Raw genomic sequence first — 11,331 nt, 5'->3', positions numbered from 1 at the left:
AGTGACTCCGTGGAACCCCACTTTGTGGGGCCTCCGGCCTTCTTCCTTGGTCTTCCCAATTTGCTGCTGAACACACAACAACAGTTGACTAGGGGTGCTTTTAGGGAGGGGGAGCTGGTCACATGGGCCAAGCGCCTTGTTCGTCTGTCCTCATGGCCACAGCCCCAGGAGATGGGGGTTGCTGTCACTGCCATTTCCTAGCGGAGGAGACCACAGGAGACAGGTAAGTCCCTCGCTTGCCTAGGCAGTGACAGTGCTGGAATTTGCGGTCAACCTTGAAACATGGGCTACTCTTCATTGTTTCCCAAGTGTTAAGACTGGTTTGGCAAACTGCTCAGTTGTGTGGCCCAGGACCAGGCGCTTACCCTTTTGAGGGCAGATCTCAACAGGTTGGGACCTTCAACCACTGTGTACCTTTCCCTGCTATATTCACATCTGCCAGAGATAGAGCCTGACTTCTTACTATACACACCCTTCTCAGGAGATTAGCTCAGTTGAATGGAATAAATTTTAAGTCATTCAGCCTCTAGTTTCCTGGTTTGTCTTTTTTCACGGTTAAATAATAGTTTGAGTCATAGATTGTTTGACTGTGACAGGTTGGAGGATGAAGAGGGATGAGAAGCAACCGGGTGAGTTTCCAAGGCTATAACCAAGATGTGATCCCTGCTCTATGTGTGGCCACATCCCTCAGTTTTTGATAGAAGAAAAATGTGACTTTGGGAATGTAGAGAAACCGGGGTCAAGTACTTAAGAATTCTTGGGGAGAAGAACCTGAGTGGGCATAGTTTCCTTTGGCCCAGTCAATCAGAGCTCGGCCAGCGTGGTTTCCCCTTGGCTGAATTTTGGGGGAATCAGTTTTAGGTGGCCTGGTGAGCTCGGGGTTCTGTCCACCAGCAGCCCTCCCCATTCACGGCAGACGGCCTGGACATGCCAATGCTGGGCGCTGTACCAAACTCGCGTTTTTACTTCCTTTACTTCTTGATTTTGCCTTGGTTTGCTTCAGTTCACTCCCTGAGGCCTGTGGCCCTAGGGAAATGGACGCGGGGGCAGAGGTAGGTGGGATTATGGGAAATGAACAGCCTAGGCAGACACAGAGGAGAGACACTGGCTGACTCACAGAGAGAAAGAGGGGCAAGAGAAGGCTGAAAGGCCCAGCAGACAAAGGGAGAGGAACCAGCGTCTTCTGCAAGAGTTCCTGGGATTTATAAGGGGACTATAAGGCACTGAAGGTGAACTTCAAGAAACTAAGCTGTTTGCCACCCTAGCAATGAGAAAACTGTAGCTATCTTTAGGTCCTGTTGGGAATGCCTGGAAACAATTTTAAATCATCTAAGTTGTTTCTAAAAGTTGCATTTGCTGGGACTCCTCTGGCTCTGCACAGAGGCCGGCAAGGCCGGCAAGCCGGCTTCCAGGCACCCCTGCTGTGTCTGAGGGCTGGGTTAGCCCTGGGCCACAGAGAGGTGTCTGGGAAAAGCCTTTCCTAGGAGAGGAAAAGCTCGTGGCACAGCTGCATCACACCCAGTGCTTCTCCGTCACCAGGCTCCTCCTGCTCGGATCCCCCAGAGGGCCCTGCAGAGGGCACCACGATGGAAGCCACCAGACTCGAGCACGACCTGGAGTGGATTTTGGCCTCACCCTGGGGAAGACGAGCTCTCCCCCTGAAAAACACCAATGGTGGGGGTGAGCTGAGGAATTGTAGGACAAACAAGAGCCTGCAAGAAGGCTTGCTTTTCTGGGACTGTCCTCTGCTCAGTGTTAGAAGTGTCTGACGTCATAAAATGCACGAAGACTCAGAGCGTTACCCAGTGCGGTTGGTTGAGGGTCGAAGCAGTTTTAAACTCATTGCTGCTTCTCTTTCCCTCCTGGGTCTCTATTTTATTTTATTTTTCCTTCTCAAGTTCCTTCCCCACCCGACTCTGCCTTCTTAGCGTAATTTTTCTTTTTTCTTTTGGCCTCCTTGTTTTACATCTGGATTCCGGGATGGTTTATTTTGTCTGTTTCCCGAGTTCCCCTCCTCTCCTCTTTCTTGTCGCTCTTCCCCCCTTTTCTTTCAGCATCCATGCGTTCCCCTCAAGCTTTCCTTTGGGCCACACAGGTTTAGGCTTTATTCTTGCTCATTTCTTTCAGCCGAGCTGGCAAGAAGGAGGCCACAGCCGGCAGGCAGAGCCACGGCGGCAGAAGATGACCTGAGCATCAGAAGATTCTCCGGCAGCCCTGGTGTCCCTGGGAGAGGAGCCCCCTTCTGGAGGCGGGGCGGGGCTGGGGACAGGGTTCCTCTCCCCGCTGCGAGGGTTCACATGGGCTGCCAGGCTGGAGCTGAAGTTTGGGGCAGATGGTGTTTCCTCCACGGTGTGTGGGCCTGGGCCCCATTGCTCAGGGAGGCCGTGGAATCCGTCCCTCTTGGAGTGGACAGGTGGGGGATTCACCGGGATCCCCCTAAAGGTGGGCGCTCTGGGGAGGTGCATGGGGAATGCATTTCTAGCAAAGCTCTGTGCTGTGGGTGGGAGGACTTGCAGTATGGGGGGCTGCCTCTTGGGGGAGTCTGGGTGTCCTTTGAGAGTTGCTCTGTGGCTGAAGACCCCCTCCCAACACCCCCAGCCCAGCCCAGCCTGGGGGCGTTTTCAGGGCTCCAGGAGAATGGAAGTAGTGGCTGATCATCTCAAGGTGTCTTAAAGGTGGCTGGTCACTGAGGAGCAACGCAGACCCCACCTGTGGGAGGCCCTGAGGCTCAGCCTCAAACTGATAGAAGCAGGTGGCACTTCTCGAAGGGTGCGGTGGCGGAGAAACTCTAGAAGTCGCAGCCGCGCCCCTCCCATGTGGAGTGACAGAGAGGCGCGTCCTTGCTCTGCTCCCCAGCTGTCTGAGGCAGAGCGACTGGAGTCCATCTGGCCGTCCCGTCCCCCCCCCCCCCCCCCCCCCCGACCCATGCTTGCCTCCCACCCCGGGCTCTCGGTGCCACTGGGGCCTGGCTGAGCTCTGGGGTGGGCCTGGCTGAGAAGTGACTTTGTCGATGCATACCTGGGATGCTGGGGCCCCAGAGCCCCCACTGGATGTCCATCCGGCTGCACCGTCCTCTCCTGGGCCCCATGGGGATGGTGGCCACGTGCTGCTCCGCGAGTGCCATCGAGGTCTCCCTTGCCTTCTCTACCCCTGGCTCGCCTGCCTGGTCGCCTCCGTGCCTCATCATCCTTATCAATGTCCAACGTTCTGCTACTTTAGACAAATATCATTGATTATATATAGAAGCTGGAGAAAGAGCTTTGCTTATTTTATAGTTTGCTTCTGTTTGCTAAGCCTTCAGCCCTAGAGTCCAACTCTTGGGGTCCAGCATCCTCTCAGACTCCTAGAACCAGAAGGTCCAGGAGCCCACAAGTCCTCACGCCTGGGCCCTGTGGCCCCCCCCCTTTGTCTCTGGTTGAAGGCAGAGCCTCCCTCACTGCAGAGAGGCTTATCCTAGTCCGGAGGAATGTCCAGGGGACTTAAGGGAAGGATGGGGAACTTGCTTCTAAGTTTTCCTCTCAACTCTGGCAGGAAGGCTGGGGGCAAAGACCAGACTCTTGGATGTAGGAATTGGGGAGGGGGGCGCTGGGAAGGGAGCTAGGGGCCTAGTAGCCTCTTGCCCTTCCCACCTGAACCCGAAGAGCAGGCCCCCACACCCTGCGGTCTCAGTGCCCCTCGTTCCCGCCACCTCCCTCTGCCTTCCCTCTTCCCACATACCACGTTGTATAAATATTTAAACCCCCAGGCTGGCAGGAATCTTTCTCTAGCCGCTTCCACGGTCTCTGCGAGAGCTTGTTCTCTCCCTGAACAGCTGCAGCAGATCTGGTTGCCTTTGGTCAGACGAGGGCAGGCCCTGGTGTGGGGGCCCGTGGCCCCCGCAGGGTGGAGGGTTTAGTTGGCAGGAGAAATTCAGCTTGGAAGAAGTCACGGGGTTGTGGCAGAGATCCATCCTCTCTCCGGCTGCCTATGTGCCGGCTGCCTATGTGCCGTGCCGACCCTCCAAGAGTTGTCAGCTCCCTGCTCTGCCTGGGGCGGGGGGAGGGGTGGGCGGTGGATCCTGCTTCTGGAGGAACAGCTCCCCAGGGTGGGGTTGGTCCCTTTCCGGGCTGGGCTTTGCAGGAGAGGCTGGAGGATAATTCCAAAGCAAAGGGGCTGGGGCTAGGACAAAAGAGAAACTTAGTTTACTTGTGAGCACTTCACAGCTTCTAAGCATGCCTGCTTCCTTTATTCTCCTGAAGCAGCCACCCTAGTGGGGAGCAAGAATTTGCTGGAGAATCTTCCTGTCAGGCCTCTCTGGACCTCCGCCCACCAGTCCCGGGTTCAGTCCTTCTATCTCGGGGGCTGAGGAGTGGAGAGGATGATGCTCCTTTTCCCGTCTTCCCTGGTGACCCGAGAAGCAGGAGTTTGCCAAGGAACAAGACTGGCATTTGCTGGATTCTCAGGGGCCGGGCACTGTGTGAGGTACTTCGCCATATTCTCATGTAATTATTGGAGTCATAAGCCCAGCAGATTTTTTAGCTTCCTTGTGTGTCTCTTCTTTCTGTCCTCAGAGAGCACCAAGTTCCCAGACACAGGGGCTCTGTCTTTCTCTGGTCCTTTTGGGTTTAGTGGGTACCTCTGAGAGCCAGCCGGTGGACACAGAGCTCACACCCCCTTCCTGTGCCTCAGTTTCTTCCACAGAGAGGTGATTAACCTGTGTTCTATAAAGCATTCCAAATTCAGCACAAGAGCAGGTTTTTAGGAAGCCACATGGTGGTTTCCTTTAAACCCCTTTCCTACGTATGGGGGTGTGTGTGACATGAGAGACGGTTCCGGTATTAGGCACAGAGAAGTGTGTGTTTGGTGCTTGGGGGAGGCTGAGGAGAAGGAAGACAGGATGAAAAAGGCCTAGATTTCATATCCAAAAAACCCCCAAATTCAAGCAGTAGAGCCACTGATGATAGGGGTATGGGATGTTCATGGGGCAAGGGACAAAGGCACCCACACTTTGTGCTAGAAGGCAAGCAGCCAGGTTCAATCTCTCACTCTCTCGGGGGCTCAGACCCCTTCCAGTAGTGGGACAAGAGCAGAGGTCAAAGGTGCCTGGATGAGACTGCTTGGTGTTCAGTGGGTAGAGAGGCCCCCTTAGGGGCCTGGGTTTGGCCTGCTGGGGAAGACACCAGGAGGAAGGTAGGAGCACACAGCTCAGAAGTCATGCAGCTGCAAGATATTCCTGCTTGCTGCCTGCTTCCCCACCCCCCAAAGGTGAAACAAAACCCAAATAAAAGCCTGACCCGGCAGATATTAATACTCCAGAGCCAGGGCTGGTGTGCAAGCAGCCATCCCCCCCGCACCCGCCTTCCCCCTTGTGTTTCTATAAGCGGCTGAAATAAATTTAGCGAAACAACCCCACCCATCTGAGGGCCCAAGATTTCAGAGCAGTGTGACTCTTTACCCTGAAAGCCCCTGTTTTTCAGAGCTGAGAGCTTTTTGCTTAAATTCCCTTTGGGAATGGAATGCTCGCAATCTGGAATAATCATGGTCCTGCAATCACCTAGTTCTCATCGATGACCAGGATTTCCCCACACTAGGACTTGCTAAAATGCCGATCTGCACATGGGCTGCAGCTTCAAGTGGTCAAGGCGATGGGGCTGAGACCTCGTTGGATCCACTGGGGCATTTATTATAAGATTATTCTTCATGATGTCTGAATGTTCAGCCAGGTCCCTCTGCTGTCTGTCATAAGGGCAGCAGTTATGGCTGGCTAAGTGATTAAGTAGAGACTCTAATCACTTTCGGAGAGCCTACTGTGTGTTTGGTCCTGTTCTAGGCACTGCGGGGTGAGTTGAGAACAGAGAGACTACTCTCTCAAGGAGCATAATCCTCGTGGGAAGGGAGATGTCCGAAAGGTAAGTGACTATTAAAAAAATAAAAACACCTGCAACTAAGGTTGCACTTAATAGTCAAAGACTGAATGCTTTCCCGTAAGATTGGGATCAGATGAGGGTATCCACTCCCATTATGCCCATCCAATATTATACCGTAAGTTCTGGATGGGGCAATAAGGCAAGAAAAAGAAATGGAATGGATGTGATTGGAGAGGAAGAAATTAAGCTGTTCCTACTTGTGGATAACATAATTGTCTATATTAAAAAAAAGAAACAAACACATAGGGGCACCTGGATGGCTCAGCCGGTTGGGTGTCCAACTCTTGATTTCTGCTCAGTCATGACCTTAAAGCTCTGCGTGGGGTGTGGAGACTGCTTAAGGCTCTCTCTATCCCTCTCCCTCTGCCCCCAGCCCACGTGCATGCTCTTGCTCTCTCTCGCTCTCTCTCTCACAAAACAAACACACACATAAAAAGCAAAACTGAAGGTATCTACAAAAAAAAAAAACCACAAAACAACCTTACAACTGAACTGACTTTTCTAAGATCAAAGGATACAGGCCAATACACACAAAACTGTCTTCCTGTAAGCTAGTAATGAAGAATTAGAAACTGAAATTAAGAGAAATATTATAATAGTTTCTCCAAAGGGGGAAATACTAGGTATAAATCTAACTAAACATGTATAGGACTTATATGTTAAAAACTACAGAACACCAATTAAAGAAATCAAAGAGTGCAATAAACAGACATACCATGTATGAGGATTAGAAGACTCTACACAGAAAAGACATCATTTTTTCCTGAATTGATCTATAGATTTAACGCAATTCTGGTAAAATTCCCAGCATGAGTTTTTTTTTGTAGATATAGACAAACCAATTCTGAAACTTATATCACCTGATTTTAGGACTTACCATAAAGCTACAATAACCAAGACAGTGTAATACTGGCAAAAGAATGAACACACAGATCAATGGAACAGAATCAAGAGACCCATATAACCATGGCAAATTGATTTTTGGACAGGCACAAACAATTCAATGGAGAAATGATAGTCTCTTTCATCAATGGTGTTGGGATTGGACATGCAAAGGCAAAAAAAAAAATGAATCTCAACCTAAATTTCCCATCGTTTATAAAAATGAACTCCAAATAGATCATAGATCTAAGATCTAAGTGTAAAACATAAAACTATTAAACTTCAGAAGAAGACAGACTCTTAATGATACAGGATCAGGCAATGAGTCTTGGACAGGCCACTAAAAGCATCATGCACAAAAGATAAAACTGAAAAACTAAACTTCATTGAAATGAAAAACTTCTGTTCTCTGAAAGATATTTTTCTCAGAGAATGAAAAAATAAGGTATAGAATGAAGAACATATTTGTAAATTACCTATCCCACAAAGCAGTTGGTGTCAGAATATATAAAGAACTCTCAAAAGTCAACAATAAGAAAATAAATGACCCAGTTAGAAAATGGACAAATGGATTTGAACAGATACTTTACCAAAGAGGACATACAGATGGCAAATAAACACAGGAAAAGATATTTAACATCTTTAGTCAGGAATGAAATGCAAATTAATAACCACTACGCACCTATTGGAATGACTGACACTTGGAAGTGTTGGTGAGGATGCAAAGCAATTGGAAACTGTCATGTCTTGCTGTTGGAGATGCTGTTGGAGTTGGCAATTGTTTATAAACTTCCACATACACTTACCATTTGTCTCAGCAGTCCCACTCCTACTTTTTTACCCTAGAGAAATAGGCACTGTGTTCACACAAAACTCTATACACAAATGTTTCCTGCAGCTCTATTCATAATGGCCCCAAACTGGAAATAATCCAGTGTTCTTCGACAGGTGAATGGATAAACAATGGTGTACCCACACAGTGAAACAGTATTCTTCAATAAAATGGAATGAACTCTTGATACATGTGAGAACATGGATAAATTTGGAAGGCATCATGTTGGGTGAAATCGAACATACTATGCGATTATACTTACATGGCATTCTGGAAGAGATTAAATGACAGTATAGGGAACAGATCAATAGTTGGGGACTAAAGGATGGGGAAGGGCATGGCTACAAGGGGATAGCATGAGGGAGGTTTTTGGGGGTGATAGAGCTGTTCTATTTCCTATCACGGTGGTGTTTTCATGAATCTATTGATGCTATAAGTCTGTACACCAAATATAGGTTAATTTTTCTGAATATTAAATTAAAAAGTAAAAAAAAAATGTTATAGGAATGATTATATACTCATAAACTGATACAGCTACTCTGAAGGAAATGAACATGGCAATGAGGACATAAGAGAAGATACCTTGCCTTGTTGGGGGGAGGCAGATGCCAAGAATGGTTGAGGAAGTGATGATTGAGCTGGATTCTAAAGGATGATTTAGAACTTACTTGGGCCTAAGGAAGGTCAATTCAGATAGAAGAAATAGCAAGTGTCAAGGCCCTGGGGCAGAAGGAAGTATCTTTCATTTTCATCTGAAACTGACCAGAACATGGGGAGTGCCCTGAGGGGTGGGAGAGGCAGTGATGGGGAGGGAGTGGTATGAAAGCCCAGGCTGGAACCACAAGAAGGTCAGATTCTGCTAGACTGAGGGTATAGTTTTATTTTAAAAGGATGGGCAGCCAAGGGTTTTAGGAAAGTTTAACACAAGATCAGATCTAGGTTTTGAAAAAGATCACCAGGGTGCCGTAAGGAGAGGGTTGGAGGGAGATCAGGGATAGAGCCTAACTAAGTACACAGGAATCTTGGCGTTGAAAAGAACCTCTAAAACTAGCCTTCCCAGTTTGGATACTATTCACATTTTGGACCAGATACATTTTGTTGGGGGGCTACCGTGTGGATGTTTAGCAGTATATCTGAACTTTACCTTCTAGATGCCTTCCTTCCCCCAACAGTGACAACCAAAAATGTTTCCAGACACTGCCAAATGTTTATTGGGGTGGGCGAAATCATTCCTGGTTGGGAACTACTGTTCTAAAATAAACAAATCCAGTGTTTCTGGCTTCATAATAGAATCGTCAGAGGAGCTTCGAAGATACAGATGCTGGGCCTCACCCCACAACAACTTAGTGGAATCTTCGGAGCTGGGGTGCGATGGGGTGGGACAGGGCTTCTGTATAGTTTTAAAAGCTCCCCAGGTAATTCTGCTCAGAGTGATGTTTGAACATCACCTGTCCAGTCCAACGTCCTCCATGTACAGAGAGTAGGGAAGCCCAGAGTAGAGAATAACCTACTGAATGAAGAAAAGGAGCTCCAGAATCTGAGAGTCCTGACTCCTAGATCAGTACTCATTCCATTAGACTCTGTCACCTCTAAACGGCTGCACAGAACATTCCCTGGATGAGCTGCAGAAGCCCAGCCTCCCTGAATAACCAACTCTGGCCTTTGGAGCCTCCCAGTGCTAAGGCTGCCATGTCTGCTTGCGGCGGAGCCCAAGCCCTCCCTTTCTGCCACTGCTGGAACCTCTGCGATCCTTCTTCTACTCTCACTGCCAAATGTCAATAGCAAGGTTCAGTAATGACTGAAAAATGTATTGTGTACCTACTTAGGATCTACTCCTGAGGCCCAGGTAATAGAGCTGTCCTCATTCTCAAGGAGTTTCTAGTCCAGTGGGAATAAATAGATTAATTCCCATAAAATGCAGCTGAAGTCTGAAGTGGCACCAGTGGGAGAGAGAGTCACTTTGCCTGCTCAAGGAGCTGCCTGAAGTCCCAGCAGAAGGAACCTCTTGAGCAAAGCCCCAGGGAGGGCTATGCAGCAACCACCAGCAACTGCCCCAGTTGGGAGGACTCGAGGGCAAGGGGCTGTCTGAGCTAAGCCCTGGCTGGGAGGGTGTAGCCTTTCCCACCATCCCAGAGGCTAAGGGACCTGCTCTTGGTTGTGCAACTGGTGACTGGCCAGCATAGTTGGGCTTCGCATCAAAGTTTAGGTGGCTCAGAACTCATGGGCTTGCTTGTGTCCCCAGGCAGGCCCAGGCAAGAGAGCAGGAGGTGAAGCAGTGGTCAAAGGTGTTAGCTGACCATTTCATGGATGTTTATACGGAAGAATCCTTTTACAAAGGAAATACTCTCCCAAACGGGTTTTGTGGTGTAGTGAGGCCCCAAGAATGGTTTAGTTTACATACAATGGCTAGGCATACAAAAAGGGTTTTGGTAGGCCTGAAACTAAGCACTTTATCTGCCAATTTTAGGAAGTATTATGATTCGTATTCTAGAGATGAGAAAACAGAGGATTTGGTCACGGTCTTGAAAAGTCACACAGCTAGAAAATGGCAGAGCCAAGATTTGGATCCAGATGACCCAACTTCAAAGTCTCGGACCACTGATTCTCAAGCCTTAACGCCTGAGTCACTAGCAGGAAATCACTAAAAATGCAGATTCCTGACCCCACCCCAGAGCATCTGATTCACTGGGCCCCCGGGGCCAAGCCAAGGAATATGCATTCCACAGGCACTACAGGTGAACTCTAAACAGGTAACTCTCAGGCCACACTTGGCCATACTCCCTCTCTCTCTAATCCAGAGACCTTGCAACTGTCCCAGGGTCTCAGGCAGCAGAAGCTGGGGGTGGGGTGGGGCGTGGAGGGCACCCAATCCGATGAATCTGGGGCTTTGTACAAATGACCTGAAGCAGAAGGGCTCCAGGATGGCAGGTTCTGTGTTGCAACCAGAGCCAGGAGGGGATCCCAGGGAGCGGTGCCTTGAAGGGCAGTGGTGACAGTGACCAAGGCCTGGCCCGCTAGGAGCCCGGTACCCCACTCTCTCACCTGCTGTGGGGAGTGCCCACGGTCCAGACTGGCCCATGAATACGTCCGTCGCGCTTCCCTCATTCCGAGGACTTTCACTTTTCTCTTTGAACGCAACCTAACACCTCCAAGCCAAAAGTACCTGGCTAGGCCTTCCTCGCGAGGATATCGGCTGCAAGGGAGCCAGGAGGGCCCGGAAGTCGGGCCTGAAACGGAGGACCCGGGCGACCGCCTCCCGGTCGGAAGCGGCAGTGCAGGTGAAGGGGCGGCCTCTCCAGACCCGGCGCGAGTTAGGAACCCGAGCGCCTACTGCCTCGCAAAGGAGGCGGGGAGGGCGGCGCACGGCTCTCGCAGGGCTTCCTGCCGCGGTCGGGGCTGGCGGCCATCCTCGCTGCCTTCGGGCACCTGCACAGCACGTCCGGCCGGGGCGGGCCGACTCCGGTCCCCAGACTCCCAGCCCACTTCGGCCCGGCTGGACGCGGCTCCCCGGCCCGCCGGGTCAGCGAAGGGTTAAGGAGGCTCGCTCCCTCCCCGCGGCTCCCTCACCCTTGGAAAGTCCCCGAAATGACGTTTCAACCCGACAATTAAAAAAGTTTAATTATAGAGACAGGCTCTGGGAGCTGGAACAAACTCGGTGGGTCGGCGGGGCCGGTAAACAACTCCGGAGCGAGCGGGCCAGGCCGCCGCCCC

General features: G+C 50.3%; 1 long non-coding RNA gene across 1 annotated transcript; it reads right to left on the bottom strand.

The window, feature by feature from the left end:
- Positions 1–1,664: 1,664 nt before the first annotated feature.
- On the bottom strand, positions 1,665–10,751 carry LOC132000062 (uncharacterized). The gene is made up of 3 exons (XR_009399169.1): positions 10,663–10,751; positions 3,718–4,158; positions 1,665–3,210 (listed from the first exon to the last, which is right to left on the bottom strand). It is a non-coding gene; the product is annotated as an uncharacterized LOC132000062 (long non-coding RNA).
- Positions 10,752–11,331: the final 580 nt, after the last annotated feature.

This window comes from Mustela nigripes, chromosome 13 (assembly GCF_022355385.1).
Source record: "Mustela nigripes isolate SB6536 chromosome 13, MUSNIG.SB6536, whole genome shotgun sequence".
Lineage (NCBI taxonomy): Eukaryota > Metazoa > Chordata > Mammalia > Carnivora > Mustelidae > Mustela > Mustela nigripes.
This window is presented reverse-complemented; position numbering and strand designations above follow the sequence as displayed.